The sequence below is a fragment of the Phalangium opilio genome, unplaced genomic scaffold (assembly GCF_054372755.1).
Source record: "Phalangium opilio isolate 3A_F unplaced genomic scaffold, DU_Popi_V2 ptg000082l_1, whole genome shotgun sequence".
Classification (NCBI taxonomy): Eukaryota; Metazoa; Arthropoda; class Arachnida; order Opiliones; family Phalangiidae; genus Phalangium; species Phalangium opilio.
The window spans coordinates 575,685-595,264 of NW_028324189.1; the positions used below are offsets into that span (position 1 = coordinate 575,685).

General features: G+C 36.8%; 1 protein-coding gene and 1 long non-coding RNA gene across 7 annotated transcripts in view; one reads left to right on the top strand and one right to left on the bottom strand.

The window, feature by feature from the left end:
- Positions 1 to 19,580, top strand: part of LOC149650684 (uncharacterized) — a 163,471-nt gene that overhangs the window by 105,210 nt on the left and 38,681 nt on the right. Inside the window, exon 1 of one of the 3 annotated variants that reach the window (XM_089847283.1) lies at positions 14,065 to 14,144. The exons of the other annotated variants lie outside the window; for them this stretch is intronic. The gene's annotated coding sequence lies outside the window, so the exon portion shown is untranslated. Of the gene's footprint in view, positions 1 to 14,064; positions 14,145 to 19,580 lie in introns of those variants that run through there. 3 annotated transcript variants of the gene reach the window in all.
- On the bottom strand, positions 846 to 4,818 carry LOC149650689 (uncharacterized). 4 transcript variants are annotated; one of them, XR_016370850.1, is made up of 4 exons: positions 4,497 to 4,818; positions 4,064 to 4,200; positions 1,028 to 3,992; positions 846 to 953 (listed from the first exon to the last, which is right to left on the bottom strand). It is a non-coding gene; the product is annotated as an uncharacterized LOC149650689 (long non-coding RNA). The 4 variants fall into 4 exon arrangements; XR_016370849.1 differs by having other exon boundaries at positions 890 to 3,589; positions 3,675 to 3,992; XR_016370848.1 differs by having other exon boundaries at positions 890 to 3,283; positions 3,391 to 3,992.

The window sequence follows — 19,580 nt, forward strand, 5'->3', positions numbered from 1 at the left end:
ATCCTTCTAGAGTATAGACTTAACATTGTTTTCAACCAACGCCGAATTCGACCGACACCCGGTCATCATGTAAATGACATCACAAAAGAACTCGCGAAAGTTTTCCTTTCTATTCGAATTCCCCCCCTTCTAAATTTAAAAAAGTTGGACAAAAATTTGAATGCATAAAATAAACGGAGCCCGAGAAAAGGGAGAATTAGAGAGCTCTAGGTTTTTCTTCTTTTTTTTTGATGCATTTTCGTCTAGGACTCCTTTCGGATTGTTCTCGATGCCCCCCTTCCCCCTAGCTTGCCAAAGAGTTACTCGGAAAGGAGTAACAACTAAGAAATATGCAAGTTTAAATATTAAAAATTTTCTTGGGGAAAAACAACATTCAGGGGCAATCAATATAATGTATTTCCTATGAGCCCCTGTAAAAATGTTCGACCGCATTACACCAATGTATACATAAATTTAAATTTCGAATTTTTCTTTTTTTAATTTGTTTTACGATTTAATGACACCGTATAATTAATCAACCTTTATTATACACTTAATGACTTGAACGTGTATTATTTTAAATGGTAAATTAATTCAAATAAAAATTTACTAAAATATTAAAGTAAAAGATCATATAACGCTGACAGATTTAGATTGCTGCTTCTTATTAAAATTCTTGAAACTATAAATGGGCATCCCTTTGGACTCCTTTCCCAATTTACTCTTTGCACTAGTCGAAAACTGAAACTTATCACCCTAATATAAAAATCGAAGTCTGCGTCGAATGTGTGTTTTTTTTTCATTCTTTCTTTTTCATTCGTATTCCTTCTCTCTCTCTCTTCTCTCTCTCTCTCTCTCTCTCTCTCTCTCTCTCTCTCTCTCTCTCTCTCTCTCTCTCTCTCTCTCTCTGTCTCCCTCTCTCTCTCGGTCTCTTTCTAGTAACAACGCGTTTTCTCTCTTTTTTTTCTCCGCATCTTAAATGGAAGAATGTCCAAGACATGATTTCCCATATAACCAAAAAGAGGTCATTATCGTATCGTAAACTTACGATGTTAATGAATGAGTAATGAATTCTTCTTTCTTCTCTTTCTTGACGACGTTTTATTGATTTTGAAACAGTGGGTGGTAGTGGTGGTGGTTGTAAAATTTCCATTTTATTGGCGTAGAATTATCGAGTTCATGGTCTAAAATAGAACTTTGTGATGGAAAACATAGTATATTTTTAATTGATGAAATCAATCAATTTTTCAGAGAGAAATTAAAGAAATTTACTAAAATCTCGCGTTAAATATGTAGATGTGTATACCCTTCCATCAAGTGCTTGTAGAGAAACCAACACACAGTAGGTGGGCTGCCATCTTTGGTTATTTCCTTGGCGTCAAGAAGCGACACCAGACGGAGCCCGAGTTCACAACACGCGGGAGCTAGGCTAGCCAACTCGCGCTGCCTCTAGCGGTGCATGCTTCTTGGCAAGAGGGAAATAATCCATGAAGGTGACCCCTGTGGTGTTTGTTTCTCTTTTGGAATTTATGGAATTTTCTATTAGGTAATATTTTTTAAGAATGGCGCGAGAAACACCAGCATCTACCCACGTGCTCTTAAAATTTTAGTATTCATAACACGGTTAATACGTGCGAGTATTTTGAAAAATTTTATATTTCTTCAAAGCTTCCTTAGCAACAGAAGTGTATTTATTTATTCCACGACCTTCCTTTCACCTTGATACAAAAAAATACTCTGTGGATTCAAAAACTGTCGTACTCAGGGGCTATTTTTCAAACCTGAAAAAAAAAAGAAATGTCTACTAGCAATACGAAAACGGAACCGTCGAAATCGCGATATAAAGAAAAAAAAAAGGTTTTGGAGTTTTCTAGAAGATCTGGGTTTCTACCGTTTCTTGTTGACAAACTTCTTAAAAACGAGTCTTTTCGGACCAATTTCTCTAGACTTGATGGACTCTAAAAGATGCCGGTTGGATCCGTTAGTTCTGTAAATTAGGCAAACAGAGACCCCTGCCAGATACGAAGAGAGCTATTTCTTTTGAAGAAAATTCCGACAACTTATTTTTTTTCTTCGCAACTTTTTGAAAAGGGCGAAACTAGCTATTTGCAAGTCTATCATTTTCTTATAAATTCTCCGCTTGTTTTTTTCTTCAGGTTTCCTTTTTTCCTTCTTCCTTCACAGAGAAGTTTGTTTTTACATTTCGCTTTAACATAAGTTAATAATAAAGTTTTGAAACAGAGTAAATTTTGGAACAGTATGTTCTAAGCTGCTATAGAACCGAGGGTCACGTGTTATATAGTGGGAAAAGACGTAACATACACTATATAATTAAAATTTGGCGCCAAAAAGCACGTATCGATCTTAATCCTTGTTTTTAATGAACACGCGCTAATTTAGCGACCTTATTTTTAAACATTGTGAGAAAAAAATTGCAACAAAGTCTCTCACTACCTTTAAAAAAACCGAATTCATTCTGGGAGGAAAAACGACTTAAAACACTTATGATTATAAACCTATGATATTAAATATATCTTTCAAACCTATGCCGATTTCAAAACTTGTATACCGAATATATTTTTAGGTTCCTGTACTTCACTTTCGGGTGCTTTCTAAATATTTCTAGGGATATACAAAGAATTTCCTTGGTATAAGAGCTAGGTTAAAAGGTTTCTTTTCAAAATATACCAATTCCAATATTTGAAACTTGGGACACTTGTGTTTGTTTTGGGAAGATACTTACCTTTAAATGTTCATTCAATATATATGTATTTTATACTCAAACAAAATCTCAGAGCACTTAAAATCAGGATATTGAATCTGGGGAAAAACCTGGAGGGATATTTCATCTAAAACTATTTCAAACTTAATCCGTATAAATGATTAATACAAACAAGATACATATATTTACCTTCTTTGGAAATTGAACAATTGTTTTGCGTGGAAAATCTAATGTTATTGAATAATATATTCAACACACAATAATTCTTCGGATGTTAGATGAAATCATGAATTGTTTAATAAATTACCTTGAATATTGAACCCTTATTTTTGAAATTGATAAAGAAAAACCTCCATTTCAAATCTTAATCTGGCCAATATTCAGGTGAAGTTAAAAACAATTCATATAATAATAAAAACACGGAAAGCTTACCGTGAGCTTTTTTTTACCCCTTTTGTGTTTCTTAAACTTTTGCAGACTAACGTTGGATAAAGCTTTCCAAATTCCATTATCTTTAGTTTTTATTTTCGGTTCGGAATACGAATATCCTCTCAATTTTCGCGGAGACTCAGGAAACGCGAGCTTTGAGTGAAGAAAAAAAAAATGAAAACCAACAAAAACACTCTAGGGTCCAAACATCTTCCGAAATAAGAACTAGTGAGATCTAAGAAATAATATTGGTTTGGTACCAAGTAAAGCGCAAGAACACCTTTGTATTTGTGCCAGGCACCAAGAAGAATGAATGAAAAACATTTAGCCCTTTTGTTTTTTGGTGAGCTCTCTAAGCGCAAAAGTCTTATTTCCACTAAAATCCACACTTTTCTCTCTCAAGAGAGACAGAGGAAACTTTCCAGAAAAATTACTAATGCATTTTCTCAATGTAGAAGTCTGTAATTTGAAGTAACTAATATTATTTTAGAACGAAACACATACCCTAAGCTAATCCTAGTTTTCACGAATGTATGGCACTTACTTCGGTTAATTTTCTTCCGCTAGTGCACCTGATATAAGCGTAAATACTCTGTTTTACCTCAATATTCCAAAATTCACATTTTACATTTATTTATTTATTTATTTTTACTTTCTTAGTTTTGCTCTCAAAATTTCTTACAATCAGAAATGTCGTTGTACGAATTTATTTTGAACCAACTTGATTTTTTTTGGTGAATTTGGTAAAGGACGTGTGTGGAAAGAAAAGATAATTTATGTATCTGGTTCAAGGGTTCTTTGTCTAGGGTCTCGGAAACTTAATTTGTAGATAAGGTTTCTTTGATCATACAAATTTGAAATCCTGCATAAATTTTCTGAAGGGTGAACGAAGCTTCTTTCTGACTTGAAACTATAGTGGCCTATGAACTTTACTCTAATTCGAAGACAAATAATATTCCAAAAGGACACTTTGTTCCTAATTTTTCCATTCTTTTAAGTTCCGTCCTACACTGTTCAACATTAGGCTTCAAAAGTAGGCTTGACATTCGCTTGCAAGCAAGTGTTTCTAGCTATAATATTTAAGATACAAATTTGAATTAATTCCAATTTTACTTACTACAAAGAAAAGGTTAAGCAAAATGGAACGACAACGTTCGATTGAGGATATAGCACGTCGGCACATAAATCCACGCCAAACAAACGTTTTACTGTCGGTAACATATAAAATTTCCAATATTTCAATAACATAACCACGTTCCCCGCTCCGCTATAGTCTTCTAGCAACTTATACCACCCAGTCCACTACCATCAAATATTGTGGTTCGATAACGCGAGAGGCAAAATATGATACCACGGTGCACTATACCAGCCAGCCAGCATCCAATAACCTCGTTGGTTCGTCGCTTCGCCAAAAACCCATACCATCCCCAAGTTCTTCATCTTTGACGATGTAAGGAAAGTTGAAGCCGACGTGACTGTAACGTTTAAAGTCCTTTAAGCGCGCCTTCCTTTTTTATATCCTGTATGGAGAGACCCTCCTTGGCCAATTTTTTGGACAGGACCAGATGCCGCTGAGGGAAGAGGAGAAGGTATGAGGTTATCCATCAATGACAAAAATAAAACACTGACTAGCGCTACAGTTTGTTCACTATGAGAATGTGAATTCAAAGGAGACGGGTGAAGGTGGAATATCCGGTCGTGCGTCAATTAAAGTTAAAGTTTCATCATTATGATTTTCCTACTAGCAACTAATCAGTAATGGTTAGAGCATACAACTATGAATAATTAAAAATGCGAATGAATAATTATCCTTGACAGTTAAACGACATTTTTTTAACGAAGACAGACATTAAGGTTAGAGACCTAATTGAAGTGTGTTAAATTAAATTATCATTGACACAAACCGTAATTTTCTTTCTAATTATCAGTTTAATGGATATACGTTGTTAAAGGTATTTTAAGATTACCGTAATCCATGAGGCTTTGCCTTTAATAACAGAATCCCACATCCTTTTCTTCCCATTCAACTCCTCTTGATGGATAAAGATAGACTTCGAGAGAGAGAATTCGTCTGACAAGTCCTCTCCACTCTTCAAAACTCAGTTTCTCCTCTTACCCTATACTGCGGTCTTCATCTTAAATCAAGCCAATAACTGCGAGTATAAAAACTCTTTAAATCTTTGATCTCGCTTTCTCTTTCTAACCTTCCTCTCGTGATTTCGACCCCTTAAAGAAAGGGGCCGAAACCCCGTGATTCGAAAATCTCACGATTCCAGACGCTATCGTCCGTCCCAGTTACTGTACTCTTTTATAAAATCGATCTAGTAAACCATAAAAGCTAAGCCTCGGCTTGGGTGGGTAGAAGTTAATAGCGTCTGTCTGTAGGAAACTCCGACCACTAACACCAGCCAACCAACTAGACCAGTCTGTACCCTGTCAAGCGTTTTTAAGCGTAAAACCGTGAGACGTGAGCCATAATAATAACCATGTCCTGACGTTCTTGGACGTAACCACCTATGTCTAGTAATTGTAGACGCGTCAGCTTTGTATACTTGCGCAGTTTGCTTAGTGACGATGTTTGGGTAAAGGATTTCCTTTTGTTTGACGTTGGTGTATCTGGGGATACGGTTCAGATATATCGTGGGTGGTATTTACAAGTTCGATGGCCTGATGTTTATCACATTCGATTTGTCCGCGGTAACCTCAACAACATTTGCTTCCGAAGTTTGAACTCTAGACAGTTTGAAAGGATATTTTGGATGTTTACATTTTGAAGTCTTCAATACTGTACTTATTATCAAATGTACAACAGAACGGAGATAAAACATGTAGATGAAATGTTGCGGAGAAAAATGTCTCCAGTAGAAAATTTATAATAGAAGGCAATTGGTCACATTTTCCCCTGATTAATTTGGTTTAGTAAGAAGGTTTTATCAAGTAGCATCATGAATATTTATTCCAGCACATTTCAAAACCCCAAAAATTAATCATCGTTTAATTCCACTAGAGATTTTAAAAAAGGAGAACCGCTTAAATCTCTCCTCCTTTTTAATCATGCCACAAAACCATATTTTTTTTCCAAAATTTGAAAATAGAGAAAACTGATTTATTAACCAGGGCAAAAGAAAACTAGATCCCATCCTCAAATAAAAATAAAGAAGAATTAAATTAATTCAAAATGGAACGTTGATGGAAAGAAAAACGGGCTGGGGGATTTAGTTAAAGAAAAAAATAACAAAGAATCTAAAATCGATTCGAGGCAAGCGAAGCTCGATGGAAACGAATTATCTGACCTGTCATCGTCGCTTCAAGCGGAAAACTCAATATCCTAAAATTAAAACCAAGAAAAATCAAACCTGACCTGAAACGAAATCTATTGAAAATTTAAATTTTTGAGAAACAAAGGCGGGGATATCCCTTAAGTACAGTTATGTTATGAATTTTTTCAATTCTTTCTTTAATAATGAATAGGGCTTTGATAGCGCTGGTAGCAGGATGTTTCTGATAAGTCTGCCATAAGTTAAATAATGTGTTATTTGGCTCAATTGGGTCTACAATATTCAGTTACGAAAATATGGGCTCCCAAACATTAGTTGACCCCTAAAACAAGTGTAGTATTTATCTTTTTTATCGACGTAAGCAAACTTCTACCCATTTAGATAAAGATTCAATAATGAATTGAAGGCAGATCCACACATGTGACTATTTTATTGTTTTGGAACCCATATTTCCTTAATTAACTGCTGTAGACCCCATGTTTTTTGATAATTTCCACTCAGTTTGACCCAAAAAAACACATCCTTTAATTTATGTCAGACTTATCAGAAACATTTTTCTTAAATCGAAGATTTCCTTTTCTCCGCGTTACAATTTAATATTCACGGAAGAATTGTTAAAGCGCGTGATTACGTAGTATTTTTTTAGCTCGCGGGTAGAAGCGAATTTGAATGTGGCGTTGGGCGGCAAGCTCAATCGTGTTAGGAACGGTTGAATTTGTAGGGCGTGTACCGAAGGCCACGGACGATTTAGCTTGGGCAAGTACGAGCAAACACAAAGTACCAAATTAATTCTAGACCAGCTCTGAAAGGGCTAATATACATAAATCAGCCACCGTCTTCTGTTGGGAGATGGTGAGGATGATGAGCCAAGCACCACCGAAAGCGGGAAACGCTGTCGACTTGTTGGGGGAATTGGGGTATAAGAGCTCAAACGCCGCGTACAATTTCCACAAAGCCCAAATGGTACCGGAGATCTATCTAGTTTGAGAGCCAACTCGTAAATATCCATCCAATGTCCTCCTATTGTTGCGTCAGTAACGAACCTATATCCTATCTGAACTATCCTCTGACTTGGATAAATTTCGCTAGATTTTTAAGCATACATTTACACTCTAGACAAACAAATCAATATAATTTATTGCGTACGCGTACGCGTACAATGTCTACGGAAGAGATTAACAAGGTCGTAAATTTCATTTCCAGCTGTAAAACTGTTACAGGGTTTTTTCAATCTAAGCTCTGTCGCAATCATCGCTGACTGCCACCAAGTTTCTGAACACCGGGTTAAAACCCAGTAGGTCAAGAAAGAAATGTGTAGCTAAAAAAAGTCCGCGCAGTGTCCTTGTCGAGACTAACGAGAAGAAATGGTAGGTACATAGGGCGATATACGTTAAGCCTAACACGCGCGCTCTCTCTACATAACGAGCGGGCAATCAGGCGATAATGAGCGGAAAGGTCCCGAAGACTTCCGATCGTCACTGGCGATTGTTTAGTTAACTGGGACAAAGCGAATCTAACCAGCCTTCGCTCGGTCACAATCCCGAACCGACTTCTATCCGTTTTTTTATTAGTTAATGGGATCAAATCCAAACGTCCCTAGCACAATTACGAACAGTTTCTAAGTGACGAGTCCAATATCGACGGCCTAATAGTTCCAGGCCATTTCTTACTCCTTTTTTTTACTCTTGTACCAGATTGGAGGTAACCCAAAAAGGAAATAAGAAAGTAGAACGGTTAGACTATTTGTCAGGAAATTCATTAGATGACTATCACGCCTTATGTTTGTTATAGTTCCCCATGTTCTAACGTATGGTTTAGAATAAAGATACGATAGGGTTAAACTTGGAGACAAATCCAAATTTGTCAAAGAAGAATTGGTAATTTTAACTTGTATTCGATTAGCTCTGGTTATTTATATTTAGTATTTTTTTTTCAACGACTTTGGACTTTCCCGTGTTTTGTCCACTTGTTCAATACCTTAGGTTCGAATATTAATATCACTGCACATGCAAGATATCTCGAGGAAAATTCCTGAAAGCCAAAGGGAGTGTACGTCGAAGAAAGTCGGGATAAAATTCTTGTTGGTGATTTGGTAGGAGCTAGATATAAGCAAACGTCTTCTAGGGAAAGGGAATATATAGGTGACATATTGCCTGCAATTAAACGTTGAACGCGGGTAGCTCGGATTAGGCGAGCGGTTCTCGAACCACCGCATTTATCGATCGTAGCCAAGCCTCTTTTGCCAGTCCTAGGATTATCAAATCTGGGACTGGATTGCGATTTTGCACCTCTGAAACCCTGTTCCTGCAATCGAGAAAATACTTGCCATTTTGTAAAGTAAGCAATTTGAACTGGTGAGCCAGAACTTGAAGCTTTTAAAGCTCCAATATTGATAGAAATATGAACTAACAATGAACTCTGCACTACAGGATGGAAACTTTAATCAGTGTTCATTTCGGTGCCCTAAAAATACTTCTTACTGCTTTTACTCCATCCAACCATGTCTTAATAGTCCTAGAAGCATCCCCATCTACGCATACCCCAAAACAGTTTTCAATTTTGACATATACCTGAGCCAACTGGGGATATTAGTTCTAGAGAAAATGTCAATGGCTGTGCTTTAGTTTAGAGTGCAGAAAGTGAAGAATGAATTAGAGGGGGAGAAAATTGTTAATTAACAGAACGGAGCTTGAGACAGAGGAAGATGGGGGGAGGGGAAAAAAGTCGAGGCTTTTGAGCAACTCTGGTTTTGTTTGGTTACTGCATTAGAATGTTTGGCTAAGTCTGGGTCGTCGTCGCTATAATTGGGACGCGGTGAAGTAAACCTACTATTATGCGGTGCTAAATTAAATGAGCTCCAGTGAAAGGAGAAGAATTTGTTTGCGTAAGAAAATTGGGTTGAGGATGTTGCAAACCATTTTTAAGCTATACTACTTCCAAGGTTCGATAATGGTACGTTACCCAAGATGAATAAAAGCTATTCAATGGCGACACTTTTAATTAATTTTCAATAGAATATGGAACTTATTAGAAAATATTGAGCTACACTGATGTTTTAACAAAAATCTTTGTTTTGAAGTGTTCAGACTTTCATTGGATCGTGTAGTTCAATTTCTATATAAAAGTGAACTGATCTAAATCGTTTATCTCTGACTCTGACACTTGTCATTGAACTAGTGCACCGTATAAATTCAATCCTGGTTTACAGATCCAAAACCACGATATATATATATCGAAATACCCAATATGTTTTTGGGTTACACTAAAAAAAAAAAAAAGAAAACCACGACATAGGTAGGCCTATAAGAGCTAGTATATTTTGAAATCTCGCTTGCCTTCAAAGTAAGTAAGTGGCAGCGACAAAATGTAAACTTCACCTGGTCGAAGTAAGGATATTAGAAAACTCCATATATAGATTTTTTCGCGGCGCTTTACTTTGGTGTATAAAATTGCTATCTTTGAAGTTGCTAGCTTATTCGAGCTCTCTCTCAATATAAGGACCTATATCTTCAAGTTAAATATTTGGCTTGCTAACGTCGCTCTACTCCCTTAGGCCAGTCAGTGGCCGCCAGTTCTCTTTCTCGGGCGGTTTTGTTTGGCACGCTGGAAACAAACAAGAAAAATCACTTAAACTGTCGAGGAAGTCGACTAGACTCGTTAAAGGGCCGAGCAACGGCAAATTGATTGATTTGAATTTAATATATTTTTTATATTCCCTCAGACCACTTTACATACTAGTAATATATTAAAATTTTTCTTCTTTTAAACGTTGCTTAAACTACATCGGTAAACCTTCCCAAGTTTTAGTAAGAAGAAAGATTTACTTAAATAGTCTTTCCAGACTTGTCTATTGCTGAAAGTGCCATTTTCTATAGAGAAACTTCGATTCAAACTTAAGTACTTAAAGTGGATGATTTAGCATCCCTAACCAAAGAATGCATGGGAAATTTTTATTGGTACGACATAAATTTTCACTTATCTAGAATTTTTTTTTAATATCTTGTATTTACTTAAGTCTGTGTTCTAATACATTAAAAGTAGCATCTGTACATAAAAGGAGAACTTAGTGTTTCTTTCGCGAGTAAGAGTGGTCATCAAATAGACTTCTATAGTCTACAACCCATGGATCCGTAATGGCATTACCATTGAGACATTTCCAAGTAAATATTGACTTTGTAGCTGACTGAAACACTCTCCAGCCTTTAACCTTTTCATCCGTCTATGGACAGAATTCGTTCACATATCTAAACAAGTACTCTCTAATCACAACTGCAAATACTCATAGAGCTGCAATAACATAATAATCTTACAAGGAATAGGGACGGTCCTGATATACGGACACTTACCACGCATCTCTTTTAAAGAAGGGGGCACGTTTATATAAGCGTATGTCTTCTTCGGTTGCGAGCAATTAAATCATCTCGTCTTCCAAATTGCACCAACGAACTTTATATTCTCAAAACAACAAACAAGAGTTAATAAGGTTGGTTCCTTTTCGGGGCCAAGCAAGTAGGCGCCAATTTGGTCTTCGTCATCCGTTTAAAGGTTTGGAGACACGTATTTTCGGAACCTAACGTTTAAAACAAGCGAAAGAAATTAATACAAAATCCACTCCGATAATTTTACACGCGAAATAAAATATTTTTAATTTTGCAATTGAGGTAAACGTCATTTGTCCTTCAACGACAATGCGTGATGTCTCTATCCCTTCAGTTTCATCCCCTCTTATTTACATACGCGAAAGACGGGGTCGCGTCACCCTTTAGCTAAGCGTTACTCAACACCACCATGGGCCTTCTTGATTTCAAATTAATCAGAGAGTTGGGGGCCTGGCCCATTAGAGGCAATTTTTACTATTACGCGAAAGATGACGAGCCCTGAAATATAAAGCGTTGTATCAGTGAGCGGGGGGGGGAGGGAAAGCAGTCCCATTTTCTCCCCTGAAACTCTTTCGTCGCTCATTAAGCCTTTGGGGCGAGTATCATTCATTTTAAGACCTTCGCTCTCATTCTTCCACCCTCTTTTGAATTCTCCCCTTCTTTATTAATATTTTCAAGATGGACGATGCGCTGTCCGTGACTTAAGTAATTCACCTTCAGTCCTGGAACACAAGCCGAGGCCTAAGAGCGCGAGTGGTGTCCCTAAGATGTTAAGACCAGTATCTACTCTTGCCCCCAAAGATTCATTCATTGCATCTTGGTAGATGGACTTCAAATTTCATCCACTAAGCCTTTGCGCTAGGAATCACTCTATCCTAACGGCGTTACCGGTAGCTCTAGAGATAAATTTGAAGTTATCAGAGTCCCAAATTCGTATTTGATATGAAAGATCGTGTACAGTCGAAGGTCAACGCTTAGGTGGATGACGAGTTGTAGTTTCCATTGATTTCTTTTGATTAATTAGTTTCGTTTGGGATATTCCTTCTTTCCCCAGCATCCAGATGATGTCATCTAGAAAGGATTTTAAATCGTTCGCGTATTAGAACGTAGAGAGATTTTCAACATCCCCATTTGAGAGTTGGGCCTTGGGTTAATAAGCCTTCGTAAAGGGCGCTTTCTGTGGGGGCGGGGGTGGGAGCTTGGGCCAAGCAGGGCACGGTTGCAATATGATTGGAAAGAGAACTTTCTCCCCCGGATAGGATTAAAAGTAGAAGACGCTGTCGTCAGCTTGAAAATCGGAAATACGATTCCGCTAGAGAGTCAACGGAGGAACAATTTTGCCAAGAACCTTTTTCCGCCCCAAATATATTTGATGGGATTTTTCGAGACTTTAGGATTAAAGTTTTCCTTCGTATTTAAGAATTGCGGTTGCGAAATTTTAGCTAAGGTATATTGCGGCCAAGTTTATAATTGCCTTGATAGATGGGCATGCGAGAGCCGACGTTTGTTTAAACGTCTTATAGAGAAACCCAATATATTTATCAACATTTCAACTAATGGATATGTCAATTAAAATTTTATTTGTTGCTTTGAATATATAAATCAAGATTAATATTGATTGCTATTTCATACTTTCAATTTTAATATTTGCTCGCGTATTAATTTGCATACAATTATCGTACAAAAATAACTTATCAAAAATGCATTCTTCCATCGCGATAGCTTTTGCATTTCCACGGAGTCTTATGTTCATATGTTATATGGAAGTTTAATAGACTAGTTTTCTTTTATAGTTAATAAATTGCGAGATTGAAGGCGGAGTTTTACTCTCGTGTCTTTCCCTCTTAGTTACATTGAAATGGTCCATATATGTGCCTCATGTAGCCAAAGTTTTCAACCAGTCTGCAACTTAAAACTAATTACTCGAAAAAGTGAACTCGATTTAGATCCAATTAAATTTGAAAATGATGATTCAGAATAAGTTCCCTTTAATCCTTAGCGAAATTGTCTTGAAGAATCGTTGATATATCTGTTTCACCATAAAAAAAATAGAGGGGAACCCAAGCTGCAAAGGGTGAAGTCGAAAAATTGGCAGCTTAGGTTTACGCTAACCCTCAATACATACACACAGAGACCCATGTGGTGAATCATCGATATGTATATATATATAAAGAGAGTAAAATGTATTTTGTTCTCCACCCCTCTTGGCGTGCTAGAGACGCGTCCTCTTACGCCATCCATCGCCAAGTCTTCGGCAACTGCGAGAGAAAGACGCGCTGTTAAGGAAATAGAAGACGACCCCAAAAGTTGACGGCCCTGCCCTCTCTCTATATATACGAGAAGATACTGTGGCGAATACATCGCGTTTCAAGTTTAAATCGAAGCGAGGACGAGAATAGCTCGTCCTTATAGTACCCGTATCCCAAAACAGAAGTTCGGTCTTAAGTAGTGACGTCTTCCCACTTCGAACATTTCTTGTCACACGGTTTGATCCTTCGGAAAACAACGAACTCTCCGAGAAAAACCAACGTCTCCCCAATACCGACGTACTTTGTTTGATAAAAAAACCCGAGTTCAAATCATGGTTATTAAACTTGTTTCCAATCGCTAAGGAAAACGTATATACTTTATAAATTTGGGTAATTAATAGCGCCGCTATCGAGAGAAATCAGAAGTAGCGACGACTGTATGTTCAGCGGGAGATAGATCATGTTCGTCCTGTATGATGTCATAAACCATCGTCAGTAAGAACCATGGATATTTGGGGTCTAGAATCTTTTTCCACATATTGGAGAGAGCCATGCACGTTCCAATGTTAAACTTGTCTTCGTCGCGCGGGAAACGCGGGACTCGGCGCAAGTAGGGTCGGATGGGTTTTGGGTGACTTGGAAATCTCGTGTGGGTGGTTGAGGGACATTCCTGTTTGGGGAGAAAAAAGGCGGATTCTGGACTATAAGAGGAAATGGGATGTATAGGGTGCCTTAAAGGGGAATTTTTTTATATTTTTTATCTCCATTTCGTCGAGTTGTCGTCTTTGCGGGCTGTTTCAAATCCTTTTTGGTCATTTTAAGCCTCGTTCTTTTCCCTCTCTCTCTCACTCTCTTCCCCATCTTTAGTTTTGGCCTATACACCCTCTACGTTTGTTTGCTTTTGGAAAAAGATATATTTTTTTATCCCCACTTCATAGATTCTGGAACAGTTTTTAATGTGTATTGATTTTACCAATGTTTAATCTGCCATTTAAAAAGAAAAGCTTTTTACGGTAAAGTGCGGTGAAGACGCTGGGGATGAACCCATATTGAGTTCGTATAAACATTGATAGAATGAAAACAATACAGTATGGGTTAGTTATTTGAGGTAAGTTGCTTCAATGGAATAAGAGAACTGGGTTTGAAGTTTAATACTAAATTATAGAAGATGCTGAATTGAATTGCATTTGATTGCTAAACCATCTTGGAACCGAATTCTTTAAATTCAATGTCAGAGTATTTGATTTTAAAGAAATTGGCTTTAACGATATAGTGAGTGCATGAGGTTAAACAAATCTTTAATGCATATAGCTCGATCCTCTTACGTTAGAAACTTCAAATAGCTTTCAGTTATTGGTAAGACTGGTATGGATTACAAGAATCAGTTGAAGAAAGAAATATTTTTAAACCCAAACATTTTAAATCCGATTAGCTAATGGACATTTTTTGACAGAGTTTAATTTCTATAATACTGTTTTCACTTTGAACACCCAAGGGTGTGCAACTCTTAAGATTAAAAAAATACACAGGTAAATTTAATTTTTTTGTAAACGTTTTACGCAATTCTGCGACTTCCTGTTTGCGATAGAATCGTTTAAGTGAATGGATTATTCCTTTTTTTCCAAGAAGAAATTCTTGAGGTTTTTAATAACAACAGTTGCTTAATCCCGTAAACCTACCCACAGCTATCCTTCAAGGCAAGTTGTTGAAAAGTCTTGGCTGTCTTTTTCTACAGCTTATAGAAAAAAATCACGTGTATTGCCGCCATGCCAGCTACCAAAATAGAATCTCCTTTTTTCTGCGTACCCGCCCTTTCATTCACGTGATGTAGCTCCCTTAACATTGTGCCATTCCTTCCTTAGTTTACCCTCTTCCAGAAATAAAACCAAAGAAAAATATACTATCCGAGTGTATTTTTAAATGTTAATGGCAGCTATAAGTACAAAGCTTAAACATAAGGTTAATTCCCAATATAGACAGACGACTGAATTTAGTGAGAGACGATTGTTATGTTGTTCGAAACCATTTAAGAGTCGTTTTTCGTTGTATTTTATTGTTCTGTCTAGGGTTGCAGTCCGGGCCAAAGATTCCAGTGTTTTACGGACGACCCCTTAAATTTAGTTAAGAAACTGAAAGACGGTGCTAATTTAGTTAAAGGGTCAAATCATAACTCGAAAACGGTGTCTCTTAGTTCAAACAAAATGGAGATAGAAGTTACATTTTCGACTCAAAATCGTGCACCCAAAGAACATGCCCCTTAATTTATGAATGCAGACTTATCGTATAGAGAATGACATAATTAATAACTTCATTCTAACGTACTTCTTCTATCGAAGTTATTTCGGATTCGAATCGTACAGGTATTGGAAGAACGGGTTTCGATTATATAAGTCTTTATTCATAAATAATCTCGAGACCCAATAAGTTACAAATCTGGGAGAATAAAAGAAAATAAGCTGACCATGCACATAAAGCTATTATTATTTTATGGGACGTGCGTTCGAATGCGAACGCGTCTTTATAATAAACTGGACTGTATGTATTGCTACCTAGACCTTTTTTTCATCTAATATGATTTGACACGTTCGCACCCCATATATAGTGATAAATAAAAGCAAAAACGTTGTTATATCCAAACTGGTCGCCTTGGAAACCGATAAAATTGATCCGACCCATGTATTTTTTTGCTTTTTCTACACTGTGTGTGTTTTTCTGGGTTTTTTTTCATCCACGCCACACGAAATGGATACGTTTTCCACCCCCGTTTTCTTTGCCTTTTCTTTTTTGCCCGAAAATATATACTATACTATCTCGTAAGTTTCTTCGTCGTACCATTCTTAGTTTGCCTTCTGCAAACCTTCAAAGGGAACCAACCCTAACGAAAAAAAATAATACTTGTACAGGGCAAGAGAGGAAAGATTTCGGGGTATTACTTTGCCAAAAAATTGTCTCCTCTCATTTCGTCCTGTTAAAAAAAACTTGCTACGTTTTGTGTATACTCCCATACATTGAAGGGAAAATTTCAATTTCGTACGGTTTACGTTATATTTTCTTTTGTGAATATTTTAGATTTTTCTCACTATACATAAGTTTATATAAATAAGGCTTAAACTGTTTGCTACGCTGCTTCGGCATAGAGGCCTCACCCTCTTGAGTCAGCTAAATAGATCCTGCGTCAGGCCATGCATGAGACGTTGAGAAAAACGCGCTGCATTTTGGGAAGGAAGCCGAGGACTTCATGTTTACTGTTTTCACTCGATGCGCCGATGTCAGTGCAGAAACTATCGTAACTTATTTCAAGTGATTGATATCTGTTTAAATATTGGAGATCAAATATAAGAAGCATTTGAAAGATGGGTATACATCGAAATGTGTTCAGTTGCAAGTATGCTCTTTGTTTTACTTGCAATTGTATTTGCGGTTGATAGAACACGTTTATTTGGTCAAAATGAATTCCAAACTCTATGGAATTTAGGAAGAAATATTTTCAAAAGCATTTTGTAAGACCGCGCGCCTCGACTCAAAGTCAAAAGTTTCAAACTTTTAGCCTGGTTTGCTTTTCATCGCCAACCGAGCTAGCTAGAGATAACTATTGGAAGTCATACTCGACAGAGAAACGTTAGCTAGAACAACGGAGCAGACAGGCTCGGGATTTTAGCCTTTCTGACGTTGGAATGCGTTCTTTCGAAAATATTTGACCCGTTTCGACTGCGTAACTTCGAGATATTTGCCTGCGAGAGGACAGACACTCGGTAAAAAATAGAGCGCCTAAGGTATTGTTAAATACACGTAGGTATCTCAAAAAACCGACCCGAATTTAGTTGTTGCTTAAATTCGTAATTTTTCCTTTACCAAATTTGTTTTATGTACTACGTTTCATCTTATGAAAAAAGGACGTCACACTAATTCTTAACGCATTTACATATACTCCCTTTAGGATGGTAGTTTATCTTGCCTGTAATTGAGTATGGGGTCCCTTGTTACCACCGAGGGATGGTTTAGTGTATGGTACGACAGCCGCCGCGAGTGTGTTTTAGCTAGGCGATCTATAAACGGTAATATTTTACGGTTGGAAAAGTCTTTCTTTATATTCCGTTGGGCAGTTTACTGGTGGCCTAAAGTTTATAGAGTTTCTCTATCGTTCCTCGAATCCTCTACGCTCGTCTTCCATCGTACTAAAGCGGCCCTGGCTTCTCTAGCTCCCATCACTGAGTTTACATCTCGAAGACTGCAATGCGCCACTAAAATTTATTCTCTATAGAAAACAAAAAATGATTCGCTTCTCCATCTCTCCATTTTCCTTTTTATAGGCCAACCTGATGTTCTTCTCGAGTTCACTGACTTTCGAATCTTGTTTATGCTTTTTAATATACCCAAAGTGTTATGGCTTTCAAAAAAAAAAAAAAACCCAAAAAACCCCAAAAAAACAAAGCACTTCGAAGGTAAACGGCCGATTTATGATAGGGCCATAATTTTGATTGAAAGTTATTAATATTAAATAGGAATTTAGATTTTGCAGGGTGTTTCTGATAAGTCTGCCATAAATTAAAGTCTGACAAAACCGTGGCAATTATTGTATTATAGAAAAATAACCACGAAATTTCTCTATTATCCAATATTGTTATGAATTTCCGGTGCCACCTGTACAATCCTTTCGTGATCTCTTTGAGGTTATACAAACTTTCTGTCTGGTTCTCATGCGTAAACCCTTTTGAAAAGAAACACATGGTCACGTGTATGTGGCTCGTGTGTTTAATTCCTGGTGGCTTCGAGTTTGGTTTGAATATACTTAATGTCGTGTAATTGGTCCTTTTAATCCCATACGTGCAATTTGCTTTTATAAATTAAATATATGTATAATTAAAACTTGTTTATAATAACAGTACGTGCCATAATACAAGTTAATAAATTCCCATTTTCTAACAAGAGAAAATTAGCAAAGTACTACTCGGGTGTAGTGTAATGAAAGAAAAAAAGGATCTTTTCAAGTATAAATTTCAAAAATTCTCTCGGGGAAGAGTGTAGCGCTCTCAATTAATCTCTAGCGGGCGTAAACTTTAGTATCTAAAGGGTCAGTTCGAGATTAAAACGAATAATAGGAAACGAGAGGTCAACGGCTGCCTTACGGACAAACATCGTTTAAATTGGGTAGGACCGGGGAAAATTCTAAAACAGACTTAAGCCTTTTCCCTTTTGCTTCTGTTTTCTTTTTTAGTCTGAACCATATAACTTGCTAAGCGGCGTCAACGAATTTCATACGAGAGTTAGTGGTGAGGTGCAGGATATTTATTAGAAATATTTCGAAATTAAATTTGGATAAACAAAAACAAAAATTAATATTTGAGTTATGATACAGTTTTGTGAAATTGGGAATATTGGGAATGTATAGGTTAGAATTTAACTTTTCCGGGGCAAGTGGCATTCCCCTCTTTTAGGCGAAATATCTATGCTCGGCGTAATATCGGCGAAACAAGAGTTTTAGTAAAGTCAGAAAATTTAATTCGAAAATTCCTGGAGTTGGGCCATGCGGCAAAACTCAATCCACGAGGTTGAATATGACCTGGTCTGGAATGTTTGCCAGATAAGACTAGGCCTACGGTACGGGGCCCCCTTTAAGTATAGACCCTTTTCGTCATACGCCTTCCGTTATTCTTCTCCGAGTTATAAATTTTAACCTAGCCATAGTAAGGAGTGAAATAGCTCAAATTTTTCATTGAAATAGTCTATGCTCGCCGCAGCCTCCGTCATATATTGGAAAAGCTCGCTTTCGAAAATTCTTGGTGGCGGTACCTTTTCCCATATTATTTTTTTTATCCTTTTTTTTTGCCAAGGCTTAAGATTAGGAAAATTTTTGTTTTAGAGGCTAGGCCTGGTTTTTTCCTAATAATTCACAAGCCGTTATCGCCCCAAAAGAATCTAACGTTTTTTTCTGGAGATATATAGCGGATAATACAACAAGAGCTTGTTTAATAAAGGTTGTACAAAATTTTAAATGTACAATACCTGAAGTAAAACAATTATTATACAGGGTGTATCTGAAAGGTCTATTAGAAATGAATCGGTATGTTCTTTGGGCGATTTCGAGTCAAAAATGTAACTTCGAGTTATGTTTTTAGTGTTTTAGGGATGACCCCTTTTTTAAATTAGAAATAATTGTCTTAATCAGTTTCATAATTAAATTTAAGGGGTCATCCGTAAAATACCTGGTTCAATCACTGCGCAAGAAGTGTAAAAAACGTCAAGAAATCGACTTCTGACAATGTTTAGTATTCTTTGTAAACTGCGCTTGAATAGGAGTTTAGAAAATGTTTTTTTTTTTAAATAAAAGTGAAGGACGTATCAGTCCTGATTTATGCTTCAAGTAAATGTACGTACGCGAGTTTAACATATTGCAAATTTTCCACGTGTTTTTAACTTAATGAAATTTTTTTGGAATTGGTTTTTCAATATACTGTTAGCGAAATGGGTCAGTTGCTATAATGGTAATCGGAGCTTTAGGGTTTTTAATGAGAAAGCTTTGCATTTTTTTCTTTATTTTGTTCCC